General features: G+C 43.2%; 1 non-coding gene and 1 pseudogene across 1 annotated transcript in view; both read left to right on the top strand.

Moving 5' to 3' along the window:
- LOC112866970 (uncharacterized) overlaps positions 1 to 12048 on the top strand; it is a 50790-nt gene that overhangs the window by 27690 nt on the left and 11052 nt on the right. The window lies entirely within an intron of this gene.
- LOC147583190 (U2 spliceosomal RNA) lies at positions 3656 to 3771 on the top strand (annotated as a pseudogene).

The raw sequence follows: 12048 nt of genomic DNA, 5'->3' as shown, positions 1-12048 counted from the left end.
TGCCTCACAGGATTTTTGTGAGGGTGTATGCGAAGTTCTTAGAATGGTGACTCTATCAGAAGCACTCTCTGTGTGTTGGCTATTACTATTACCTTTTGAGGTCCAGCCTGTCGTGTAAGCCTGTGACCATTAACCATGCAGGTTTGGGGCCTGCAGACCTCAGTTTGAATCGAAACCCTGCTATGTATGAATCTAAACCCTGCCACCGTAGATCATTATTTAACTCCTTTGACTCCTTTGACATTATTTAACTCCTCCTTTAGACTTTATATTTCTTAGCTTTCTTTGTACACGGCATGCATTTATTCTTTTATTTATTCATTGATTTGATCACTCAATCATTCTGTTCACTCATGCATGCTCCCTCTCTTTTGTTTATTCAAAAATCATTTACTGAGCATCTGCTAAGGGTGTTGGGCCCTGGGAATCTCCAGTATTTCAGCTAGGGTTCAGTAGAGAAATGACAAGATCCTGAGCTAGTCCATCGACCCTGGAGGCCAGGAGAAGGGAATGGACGTAGGAGGTATTCAGAGAGAGAGGGCTTGCTTACCAGTTGGATTTGGAAAGTAAGGGAAAGGAAGGAGTCAAGGACAGTTTCTGGGACTCCCATTTGAGTCACTGTGTGGATGTTGATGTGATTCATTATTAAAATGGGCAACATAGGAGGTGGTAGAATAGGCTAGGCCACAGAAGTGCAGGGAAAAGGTGACATGTGACAGCCAGCTTGGATTAGACACAGTAAGTTAGAGGTGCCTACAGATGTCTGGATGGAGATGTCCACTAGGAGGTGGCCGGGCTGTCCTCAAAGGCAGTTCTGGTTCTGGACTCCTTCGCATGTGATAAGGGAGTGTTAGCCAAAACAGAATGAGTAGAGAGTGGAAGGAAAGAGGGCTGCCAGTGGCCCGTTTGGGAACTGCCCTGATTAAAGTGGAGGGTGACAGTGAGTACGTGGCTTCTGCTGAGAAGCCGTGTGTGGTGCCTCACCAGGGAACCTTTTCATGTCCCCACCAGGAACATACTGTCCCTTGTGTACTTCAAGGCCAGCCCGGGAGGTATCGGTGCAGAACTGGGGAGAAGAAGGCCCATTCCCCCATGGGAGCCTCACCATGGAGTGCTGTTTCCCAAGACCGCCTTGTCACTGGCTCCCTCTTGGGCTTTCAGGTTTCAGTTCAGACGTCACTTCCTCAGAGAAGCCTTTCCGAATCACCCGAATGTGAAGTAGTCCCCACCAAGTACCCGGCATCACGCTCGATTACGTCATCCTGTTGTTTTCTTCATTAAGCTTGTTCATTACCTTGTCTATTTGTTTACATGTCGTCTTCCCGTCCCTTCCCACTATGATGTAAGCGAAATGAGGGACCTGGTGTCTTGCTCGTTGTCCTATCTCTGACATCTGCAGCAGTGCCTGGTCCTTAATAGGTTGAATGAATTAGCCAGTGTTGCCCATCTACACTGGGATAAGAGGAACTTGAGCTCGTTTGTTGGAGAAGGAAGCAGTTGGAGTTAGTAAGGCTGAGGGGTACTTGAACCGACGTCTTGGAGGAGGTAGGAGAAATAAGATCACAAAGACAGGGGGAAATGTGACCCTTTTTCTCTGAGACTGAGGGAAGTGGGTGAGTATGTGGGTAGATTTCAAGGGGGCAGAGAACCAGGATGAAGAATGTAAACCTGATGGTCTTACTGTTTTGATGAAATGGGAAGTAAGAGTTATCAGATGATGGGGTGGGGTAGCAAACTGGGAGGAGGTAGGTGGCTGGAGGTGAGGGGTGAAGGTCTGAAGCTGCTGGCATGAGTGGAAGATTCCTGAACCCTGGAGGAGCCCACTGAAGTTGGAACTCATAACCTGGTGATGGAGGCAGTCATAGAAACGATGGCATTTTTCTTCAGTGGTAGGTGAAATGGAGGTGACAGAGGTTAAGTTGATCCGTGTTTGGAGGTTGACATATAGAGTGTGTCAATGGAACCGGAAATGAGGGGTACTGGAGGGAGACTATACGAGGAAGTGAGGCCCAGAGGGAGAATAGGAAGGGTAGGATCAAAGTTCTTGTGGTTTTCATTCAAATGGAGGAGCAAATTGGATGAGAATGAGGAAGTGAGAAAGAAGGGTAATCAGAGGAGACTTTTAGTTTTACATTTCAAAGAGAAGTTCCTGGTTAGGATGTGATGTGGTCACATGGTAAACACATTGTTGGTAAGAGGTTAGGTCACAGGAATCAATAGGCTAAGGCAAGACCAAGAGGTTTTAGGTCATTACCATGAATGAGGTCCTCCTTGGAGGGATCAGGAAAAAATGGGAAAGCACAGGGAAGGTTCCTAAAAATGTAGAAAGGAGAAGCAGGAAACTGGCGAGAAGGAAGTCATTCCAGGAAGTGAGGAGGAGGGAGTTGGCCACATTCCTAGGTTCTAGGCACTTGTTGGTAGGTTATTGTCTGGAGATTGTAGTGACCTGGGGAATTTGGTTTTCTCCTGGTCCTTAGAAATGGGAGTGCTGACTTGGGAGGGTCACAAGGGAAGGGAAGAGTGGTCAGGGTCCAGCCAGAATCGTGCTGCTGAGGTGGGTGTGAATGTGGGGCACTTGCTGGATCTAGGAATGAAGTTCCGAGGCATAGTGGGGGGAAGGATTGGAAGACGGGATGGCAGAGCAAGGATGGGGTCAGAGCCAAGTTGGGGTGAGAGAACCCTAGGGGTACATGATGCCCACAGGGCTTTCAGTTTGGCACACATGGTGTTTTGTAGGATGAGGGACACCGGGGCTATGAATAAAATGGGTCAAACTCAGAGTTTTAGGTAACACTTAAAAAATAGCTTTCTTGAAATATCCACATACTATACAATTTACCCAGCTGAGTGTACTATTCACTGGTTTCAGTTTATTTACAGATATTTACAACTATTTTAGGATGTTTTTATCACCTCGTTTCATTGCTCTTTAGCTGTCACTTCCCTGAACCCCTACACTCCACCCTTTCACTCTCCACACCCCCCCACCTGAGCCCTAAGCAACCAGTAATCTATTTTCTATCCTTAGTTCCCTATTTGGCACTTTCATATGAATGAAATTGTATAACAGGTGGACTCTTGTGGACCTTTTCTAACCTGATGTTTTCAAGCTTCATCCAAGTTGCAGGTGTATCAATACTTCATTCCTTTTTATTGTCAAATAACATTCCATTGGATGGACATACCACATTTTGTTTATCCATTTGTCCATTGCTGGACGTTTGGGTTATTTCCACCTTTTGGCTATTATGAATAATGCTGATATTTATATAGTAGTTTCTCTGTGGACATACATTTTCATTTCTTTTGGGTATCCACCTAGGAGACTTGCTGGGTCAAATGATGAGCCTGTGTTTGGTGGTTTGAAAAATTGCCAGATTGTTTTCTGAGGTGGCTGTACTACTTTACAAATCTACCAGCAGTGTATAAGGGTTCCAGTTTCTCTATATCCTTAGCCAAATTTGTTATAATTGGACTTTGTGATTCTAGCCAGCCTAGTGGAGTGCAGTGATACCTCATTGTGGTTTTGATGTGCTCTCCCCCTGATGGCTAATGATATTGAGCATCTTTTCATATGCTTTTGGCCATTTCTCTGTTTTCCTTGGAGGAATGTCTGTTGAGGATCCTTTGCCTGGTTTTGAATTATCAGCTATCAATCGCTTCTCGGCCTTTTGGCTAAGATCAAGTGAATTATCAGCTATCAGTTATCTCTATAAGTTGTCAGTGGTCTTTTTATTATTCTATTTATATGTGTAATGTAATACAACATATATATTTTATTTTTATTATTTTTCCCGCTTTACCAAAGCATAATTGACAAAATTGTAAATTACTTAGAGTGTTCGATGTGATTTGATGGTATGTATACATTGTGAAAGGATTCCCCCATCAAGTTACTTAACACATCCATCACTCTACCTATTGATATCCCTCCCCTTTTTTGGTGAGAGTTCTACTCTTTTAGAAAATTTCAATTATACAATACAGTGTATTATAGTCACCAAGTTATATATTAGATTCTTAAGGTTTTTTTTTATTACTGAATTGTATGAACTCTATATATTCTAGGTCAAGTTTCTTATCAGATACATGATTTGTAAATACTTTCTCCCATTTCGTTTATTGTCTTTTCACTTTCTTATGGTGTCCTTTGAAGAATAACAGTTTTGATTTTCATGAAGTCTAATTTATCTGGGTTTTGTTTTTTTTTGATGTTGTTGTTACTCATGCTTTTGGTATATATCGAAGAATCCTTTGCTAAATCCCACGTCATGAAGATTTACCTCTGTATTTTCTTGTAAGAGTTTCATAGTTTTTGCTCTTACATTTAGGTCTTTGATCCATTTCAAGGTAATTTCTCTAGCTGGTATGAAGTATGGGTCCAGCTTTATTTTGCTTGTGGATATCCACGTGTCCTGGCACCATTTGTTGAAGACTGGTTTTCTTCCCCCATTGAATTGTTTTGGCAGCCCTGTTGAAAATCAGGTAACCATAAAAGTATGGATTTATTTCTGGACTGTTAATTCTATTCTGTTTATCTGTTTATCTTTGTGCCACTCTCTTACATACTGTGGCTTTGTAGTAAGTTTTGAAATCAGGAAGTGAGAGTCTTGCTACTATGTTCTTCTTTTTCAGGGTTGTTTTGCCTATACTGGGTCCCTTGCAACTAGATAGGAGTTTTAGGATCAGCTTGTAATTTGCACAAAGTCAGCTGTGATTCTGATGAAGATTGCATTGAATCTACAGATCAGTTTGAGCAGAGTTGCTGTCCTAACAATAACCATGTTAAGTCTTCCTGTCCATAAACAGGTTTTTTTCCCCACTTATTTAGATCTTTAATTTCTTTTTTTTTTTTTTTAATTTTTTTTTTCAACGTTTTATTTTATTTTTGCGACAGAGAGAGACAGAGCATGAATGGGGGAGGGGCAGAGAGAGAGGGAGACACAGAATCGGAAACAGGCATCAGGCTCTGAGCCATCAGCCCAGAGCCCGATGCGGGGCTCGAACTCACAGACCGTGAGATCGTGACCTGGCTGAAGTCGGACGCTCAACCGACTGCGCCACCCAGGCGCCCCTAGATCTTTAATTTCTTTAAATGATATCTGGTAATTTTTAGAGTATATGCTTTGTACTTTTTTGTTAAATTTAATTCTAGATATTTTATTCTTTTGATGCCATTTTTAAGGTGTATTTTAATGGGAAGTTGTGGTTGTACTTCTGTAAAGTCCCCTGATCAGGGGATGGGGCTAGAATAAGTGACTTTGAAAAAAATGCCTTCCAATTGTTGGTAGGAAAGAAGAGCAGGGTGTTTTCTGCTGTTCCTCAGGGGGCTGTGGTCTCAGTCTTTCACGATTCTGTGGCAGGGTGCTGAGGGATGCATCAACCTCCAAAGAACTCCATACCCCCAAGTCCCAATGGTTTCCCCTCTTTTCCCTCTTCGTCAAAACTCTGCATGGTGATGGGGGTGGGGGAGGGGAGTGAGTAGCTGTAGATAGCTTTTGGTTAATAGGAATGCTGTCTGATTGGATAAATTCACACTAATGTTTAGATTACTAATACCCCGTCTCCCAACCCCAAGACTTACCTGCTCTTCCAGAAGAGGAAAAGGAGTACCCCAGACACATCACTAGTTAAGAGAACCTTAATAGCATAAAAAAAGGAAGGAGACCATTTGGGAAATGTGGAAAACATTCTTGGGTTTGATCTGGGAGGGTAGGGTTGTTTTGGGGAGAGCGGATGTCACAAGTTAGGAAGTCTAGTGTTACCTGCCTGTCTGCTCTAGTGTCCCCGTCTCTCTCCTACATCTGCGTTTTATGGCTTCTTTCCTTCAATTCTGTTTCTTCTGGTCATGTGTTGCTATTCCCCAGTGTTGTCCTTAGTGTATAGATGAGGGGAGGTAGAGTCAGGCCCACAGTGTACATGGCTATGTGTCCAGGTAAGACCTTAAGTCTAAGGTAGCACGTTTCCTAAATGCCACCAAAATAGTTGAGGTTAAAATTCGATGTATTTTTTTCTTCTTCCTGGGTTTTAGACCCCATATTTGGCCCACCATCATTTCATGACCATAAAAGGAACCCATATGTTGTGGAGATTACCAAATCAGTGGTTTCATTGTTTTTTTGTACCGTGCACCAGTATTTTTTTAGACTGCTAATACACCTTAAAAAGAAATGCCGTGGGGCGCCTGGGTGGCGCAGTCGGTTAAGCGTCCGACTTCAGCCAGGTCACGATCTCGCGGTCCGTGAGTTCGAGCCCCGCGTCGGGCTCTGGGCTGATGGCTCGGAGCCTGGGGCCTGTTTCTGATTCTGTGTCTCCCTCTCTCTCTGCCCCTCCCCCGTTCATGCTCTGTCTCTCTCTGTCCCAAAAAATAAATAAACGTTGAAAAAAAAAATTAAAAAAAAAAAAAAATTAAAAAAAAAAAAAAAGAAATGCCGTATTCTCTTTGATTTTTTCTTTTGTGATAAATGGTGGCAAACTTAAGCAGTAGTTTTATCTGTGTTTCCAGCTTTCACTGAATTTCAGCTTTCTGCTTGTGTTTCCGTTTTGGTTGGTGGTTTTTTTTTTTTTTTTTTTTTATGTTTTTATTTATTTTTGAGACAGAGAGAGAGCACGAGCAGGGGAGGGGCAGAGAAAGAGGGAGACACAGAATCCGAAGCAGTCTCCAGGCTCTGAGCTGTCAGCACAGAGCCCAACGTGGGGCTTGAACTCACGGACCATGAGATCATGACCTGAGCTGAAGTCGGACGCTTAACCGACTGAGCCACCCAGGCACCCCTTGGTTGGTGTTTTTTAAGTTCTAAGGTCAGACTGAGGAAGAAGTTGGGCTGGCTTTACAGGTGGTTTTGCACGCGCTGCTGGTCCTCCTCGAAAGGGCACAGCTGCCCCACATTGGTCCATTTTTCATGTTTTGGTGCCAGCTTGTTTGTCTTTTTCTTTTTGGATTGCCCAAGCTGGGCTCTCCCTCAGGCCACCTTGAGTAAAGGGGTGCATGGGTACCCAGGAGACGCTGGACCCTTAAGCTACTGGACACTCTGGATGCTGGCTCCAGGCAGCTGTGTGGATGTCAGCAGCTGAAGCCAGTGCCGTAATTCAGCTTTTCTGGTGACCAGTTTCTTTGATATCTCATGAGATCTTTTATCTTCAGCATGGCTTCTGTTTCAGTGCAAGCTCTGGTCCCTCAGAACTCTGGCTGCGACGTTGTAATCCCTCCTGTTTCTCTTTCATCATTTCCCAGCTTCGGGTCCCAGAGTGCTGCCAAATCTCTCAGTGTTTCCTGGGCCAAATGTGGGCAGGAGCAGGTGCCCAGCCCTTGTTTGCTTGCCAGGCTGTGTCTTGGGCACCTGACTAACCTTGGATTGGCTTCTCTGGAGTCTGATACTTAACCATTGATGCCATCACCTGTGTCTAGGAAGGGTCCCCTCAGGTGATACAAAACGGGGCTACCTGTAGAGCTGTCCCTTCAGCAGGACCTTGGCCCAGAGCTTCCCCCCTAGAGGAGGTTTGGGGGGGGGGTATGGCCTCATCCCCAGACCTGCCCAAGGCATCGCGAAGGACATAGGTGGTACTGAGAAATAGGTATGTGGAAAACTGGCACTAAGTTAAACTTTGAATTTAAAACAACCTCACTGATGGCATATCTTTATGAGCTGAAAGTAAGAAGTCAGTAATTTTTGATTTATGTAGAAAAATTGCTGAACATCATAGGAGGAAGTAAAACACAAAGTGAAATTAACTTAGCTGTTTTCTTGGAAATGGTAACATAAAAGTAATTGAGCACATTAAGTTTTACTTAAAAAAAAATTTCGCAGTGTTTTCAGACTTCAGAAGTAACAAATGCATTGTAAACTTCCTGAAAAATACAGAAAAGAACAGAGTAAAAAGCCATTAGAATCCCACCACTCAGAAATGACCACTGTTAACTCCTTGTATGTAGGCTCTGGTTCTTAAATATTATTATTTTTTTTTAATTTAATTATTTTTAATTAATATTATTATTTTTTTATTTGTTTTTGAGAGAGAGAGAGAGAGAGAGAGAGAGACAGAGCATGAGCAGAGGAGGGGCAGAGAGAGAGGGAGACACAGAATCCGAAGCAGCTCTAGGCTCTCAACTGTCAGCACAGAGCCTGTCACAGGGCTCGAACTCATAAACTGTGAGATCGTGATCTGAGCTGACCTCAGCTGAAGTCAGACGCTCAACCGACTGAGCCACCCAGGTGCCCCTGGTTCTTAAATAAATAAGTAAAGAAATAAAAACATACATAAAAAATTCACTTGGCGATACTGTTACAGAAGGGTAGGAGAGACACTGGCCTTGTCTCACGGAGTCGAAGAAGGAATCTTTGTGAACAACAGAGAGCGAGCAAAGCCATAGAGTTTATTGAGGGGAAGTGCAAAGCTCTCAAGAGTGAGAGGGGTCCCAACTGGGTAGCCACCGAGGATTTTTGTCCCTGACTTTTTATTGGGACCCTATCAGAAAGTTTGTGAGACTTCACGCACGGCCCCTAGTGCGGGCAGGTCCAGAACACGTTTATCTCTTCCTCTTCTTCCCCAAACTCTGCCGCCCCTGCTGCCTCCTTAGCCTCCCACTCTCTGATGCAGTCGGCCTCTGTGGAGGTCCCTTATCTTTCCCTGCCTGGTGTCAACCCGTTCCCTATTCAGAACTTCTTGAACAGTCCTTACGTTTAATATTCTTCTATAATATAATTTGTAGTGGCACAAGCTGGTTGGTGTGTTATGAAGCGCTGCCATAATTCATTCTGTCTAATCTACCGATGGACATTTATGTTTCCATTTTATTTGATACACTTTTTAAAAACACTGCATTGTGAACGTTCTTTCATATAAAAAAAATTTTTTTTGCACACGTCTGATTGATTCTTTTAGGTTGAGTTCCCAGATGTGGAATGATTGAGTCAAAGAACACGAGCAATTTAAAAATTCTTTTGAAACATATGGCCCACTTGTCTTTCAGGAATGTCGAAACAGCTCACATTCCTGCCAGCAGCGATCAGTCCCATTTCTCATGATCTTTGCCAGTGTAGATATTATCATTAAAAAAAATTCTACTTTAATAGACACAAAGATGGTACCTTATTTTTTATTTGCATTTCTGTTTATAGCAAGGTTAAACATTTTAAATAAATCATTGACCTTTTTCCTAAAACTTTTTTTTAACGTTTATTTATTTTGTGTGTGAGAGAGAGAACGCACGAGTGAGGAAAGGGCAGACAGAGAGGGAGAGAGAATCCCAAGCAGCTTCTGCGCAGGGCTCCATCCCACGAAGCACGACATCATGACCTGAGCTGAGATCAAGAGTCAGACGCTTAAGCGACTGGGCCACACAGGCACCCCTAAAACTTTTTAATTGTGGTAAGAACATGTAAGATTGGCCATCTTGTCCAATTTAAGTGTCCAGTCCAGTAGTATTATGTATATTCACATTGTTGTGTAACAACATCTCCGGGTCTGTTTCGTCTGGCCCAACTGAAACTCTGTACCCATTAAACAAGAACTCTCCATTTTCCCCTTCCTCAGCCCCCGGCAGCCACCATCCCACCTTCTGTTTCTGTGAATTTGGCTAGTTTAGAAACCTTACTTACCTCATGTAGGTAAGTGGAATCACAAAGTACCTGGTTTCTGTGCATGTGACTGATCACTTCATTTAGAATAGTGTCCTCAGGGCTCATCCATGTGGTAACATGTGTCACAATTTCCTTCCTTTTAAAAGGTGAATAATGTTCCCTTCTACATATACACCACATCTTACTCATTCGTTTGTTGATGGACATTTGGGTGGCTTCCTCTTCTTGGCTGTAGGAATCAAGCTTCTAAGAAGGTGGGTGTGCAATTTTTTGAGATATTGCTTTCAGTTCTTTCGGATATGTATCCAGCAGTAGAATTGCTGGACTCTAGAGTAGTTCTATTTTTAATTTTTTGAGGAACCTCCATACTGGTTTCTACAGGAGTGCCGTTTTACATTCCCGCCAGCACGCAGGTTCCAGTTTCTCCATAGCCTCACCAATACTTGTTTTCTGGTTTTTTTTGTTACTAGCCTTCCTAATGGACGCGGGGTGATAACTCACTGCGGCGTTGATTTCCATTTCCCTAATGACTAGCGACACTGACTGTCTTTTCATATGTTTTTTGGCCATTTGTATATCATCTTTGGAGAAATGTCTACTCAAGTCTTTTTCCCAGTTTTTAATCAGGGTGTTTGTTTTCTGTTGTTGAGTTTGACCTTTATTGTTTTCGTTTTATGAATTGATTATTGGTAACCTTTACCCCATGTTTCTACAGAAATGCTCTTTGGTATGGATTTACAAGAGCTTTTCATAAGTTAAGAAATATTAATCCTTTGTTATGTATTACAAATATTAACATTTGTCTTCATATTCCTTTTGAAATGTACACTACAGCAGGTTTAAATTTTCATGTGGCCACGTCTGTCACTGTTTTCTAAAAATTTTGTCCTGTTTTTATGTGTGTATGAGGGTGGAGGGATGTTTACTGACAGTAATAATTAGTACCAGTTCCTTTGGGTATCTTAGAGGACTCTGTGGGGCCTTCAGCACCCCAGGGCATCTCACAGGGCAGCACAGTGGCCACAGCATAAATTCCCTGGCTTGGTGAGCCTTTCCCCTGCTAGGTGGTGAGCTGCTGAGACACGGGTGTAGACAGAACACGTCTCCCTCCTCTGTGCACACTACAGAGGCCATAGGCACAGGACTGGGTGTAGGTGGGAGGAGGTTCTCTCGAAAGGTAAGGAAATAAGCTTTTTAGAACCCTGAATCAACACAGGTCCTGGGTGCCCCTGAAAGCAACCACCCCCCTCTTCCCACCTTTTTAGCTACCGCTGAGACTGACACAGGCTGTTCAGCCAACTCCTCACATGGGCCCTCTCCTCCAGTGCTCACACCCCTTCAATACCAAGGCTTTTGTCTGACTTTCTTCTAAAAGCCCTCTCTGAAGGCAGAATCGTAACAGGAAAGGAACTGGGTGACTTACACCTTTCACTAAGCCCTCTTGTCCCGAAGTGGAGTCTCTTCAACATTAAAAAGTAATATGTTGGTGTGAAGGCTCTAAGACTTGGGTGAAAATGCATTGGAAGAAGCAGTGTCGGGGCACCTGGGAGGCTCAGTTGGTTGAGCGTCTGACTCTTGATTTCAGCTCAAGTCATGATCCCAGATCATGAGATCAAGCCCCACATTGTGTTCTGTGCTGAGTGTGGAGCCTGCTTAAGATTCTCTCTGTCTCTCTGCCCCTGTCCCCCACTTGCTTTCTCTCTCTCTCTCTCACATTCTTTAAAAAAAAAAAAAAAAGCAGTTTCAAGGTGAAATGGTGAGACATAACAGAAAGGTGAGGTGGTATATTTGTTACTTGTTTGCTTCCTCCATGCACAGCTTGTGGGCCTGTCTCCAGGCTCAAGCCCCAGCTCTTGGAACCTGAGCACACCTGCAGAAGGGAGAAGAGGTCAAGTGTATTTTGTTTGAGGGTTGACGACTCCTTCTAACATAGCAAAATAAATAAATAAATAAATAAATAAATAAATAAATAAATAAATAAATAGAAAAGAAAAAGAAAGCTATAAAAGTTGTTTCCTAATGAAAAATATACCCTTGTCCCATTACTGTTAGAAGAGCCCTGCCCACCATGAGGTTAATTAAAAATCTACCTGTACTTTCTTCTAGGAGCACATGAGATTTCTCTTGGCTTCTGGGTGGGAAATATGGAAAAACATACCTATTTGGTTTACGAAATTGTATATTGTTACAGTGAGTCAATGACTCTGTGTAGATCTTTGATAAAACCAGTTTTGTTCTGTTTAGAATGTCCTTGTAGCTTTGATGTAAATTCTGACCTAGTTCATGATTAACAAGTTTGTTGGGTTAATCAGCCTTTGACAAGAGATGGTAAGAAAACCCAAAACTAGGGGCGCCTGGGTGGCGCAGTCGGTTAAGTGTCCGACTTCAGCCAGGTCACGATCTCGCGGTCCGTGAGTTCGAGCCCCGCGTCGGGCTCTGGGCTGATGGCTCAGAGCCTGGAGCCTGT

The sequence above is a fragment of the Puma concolor genome, chromosome A2 (assembly GCF_028749965.1).
Source record: "Puma concolor isolate L17-30 chromosome A2, mPumCon1.1.hap2, whole genome shotgun sequence".
Taxonomy (NCBI): Eukaryota; Metazoa; Chordata; class Mammalia; order Carnivora; family Felidae; genus Puma; species Puma concolor.
This window is presented reverse-complemented; position numbering and strand designations above follow the sequence as displayed.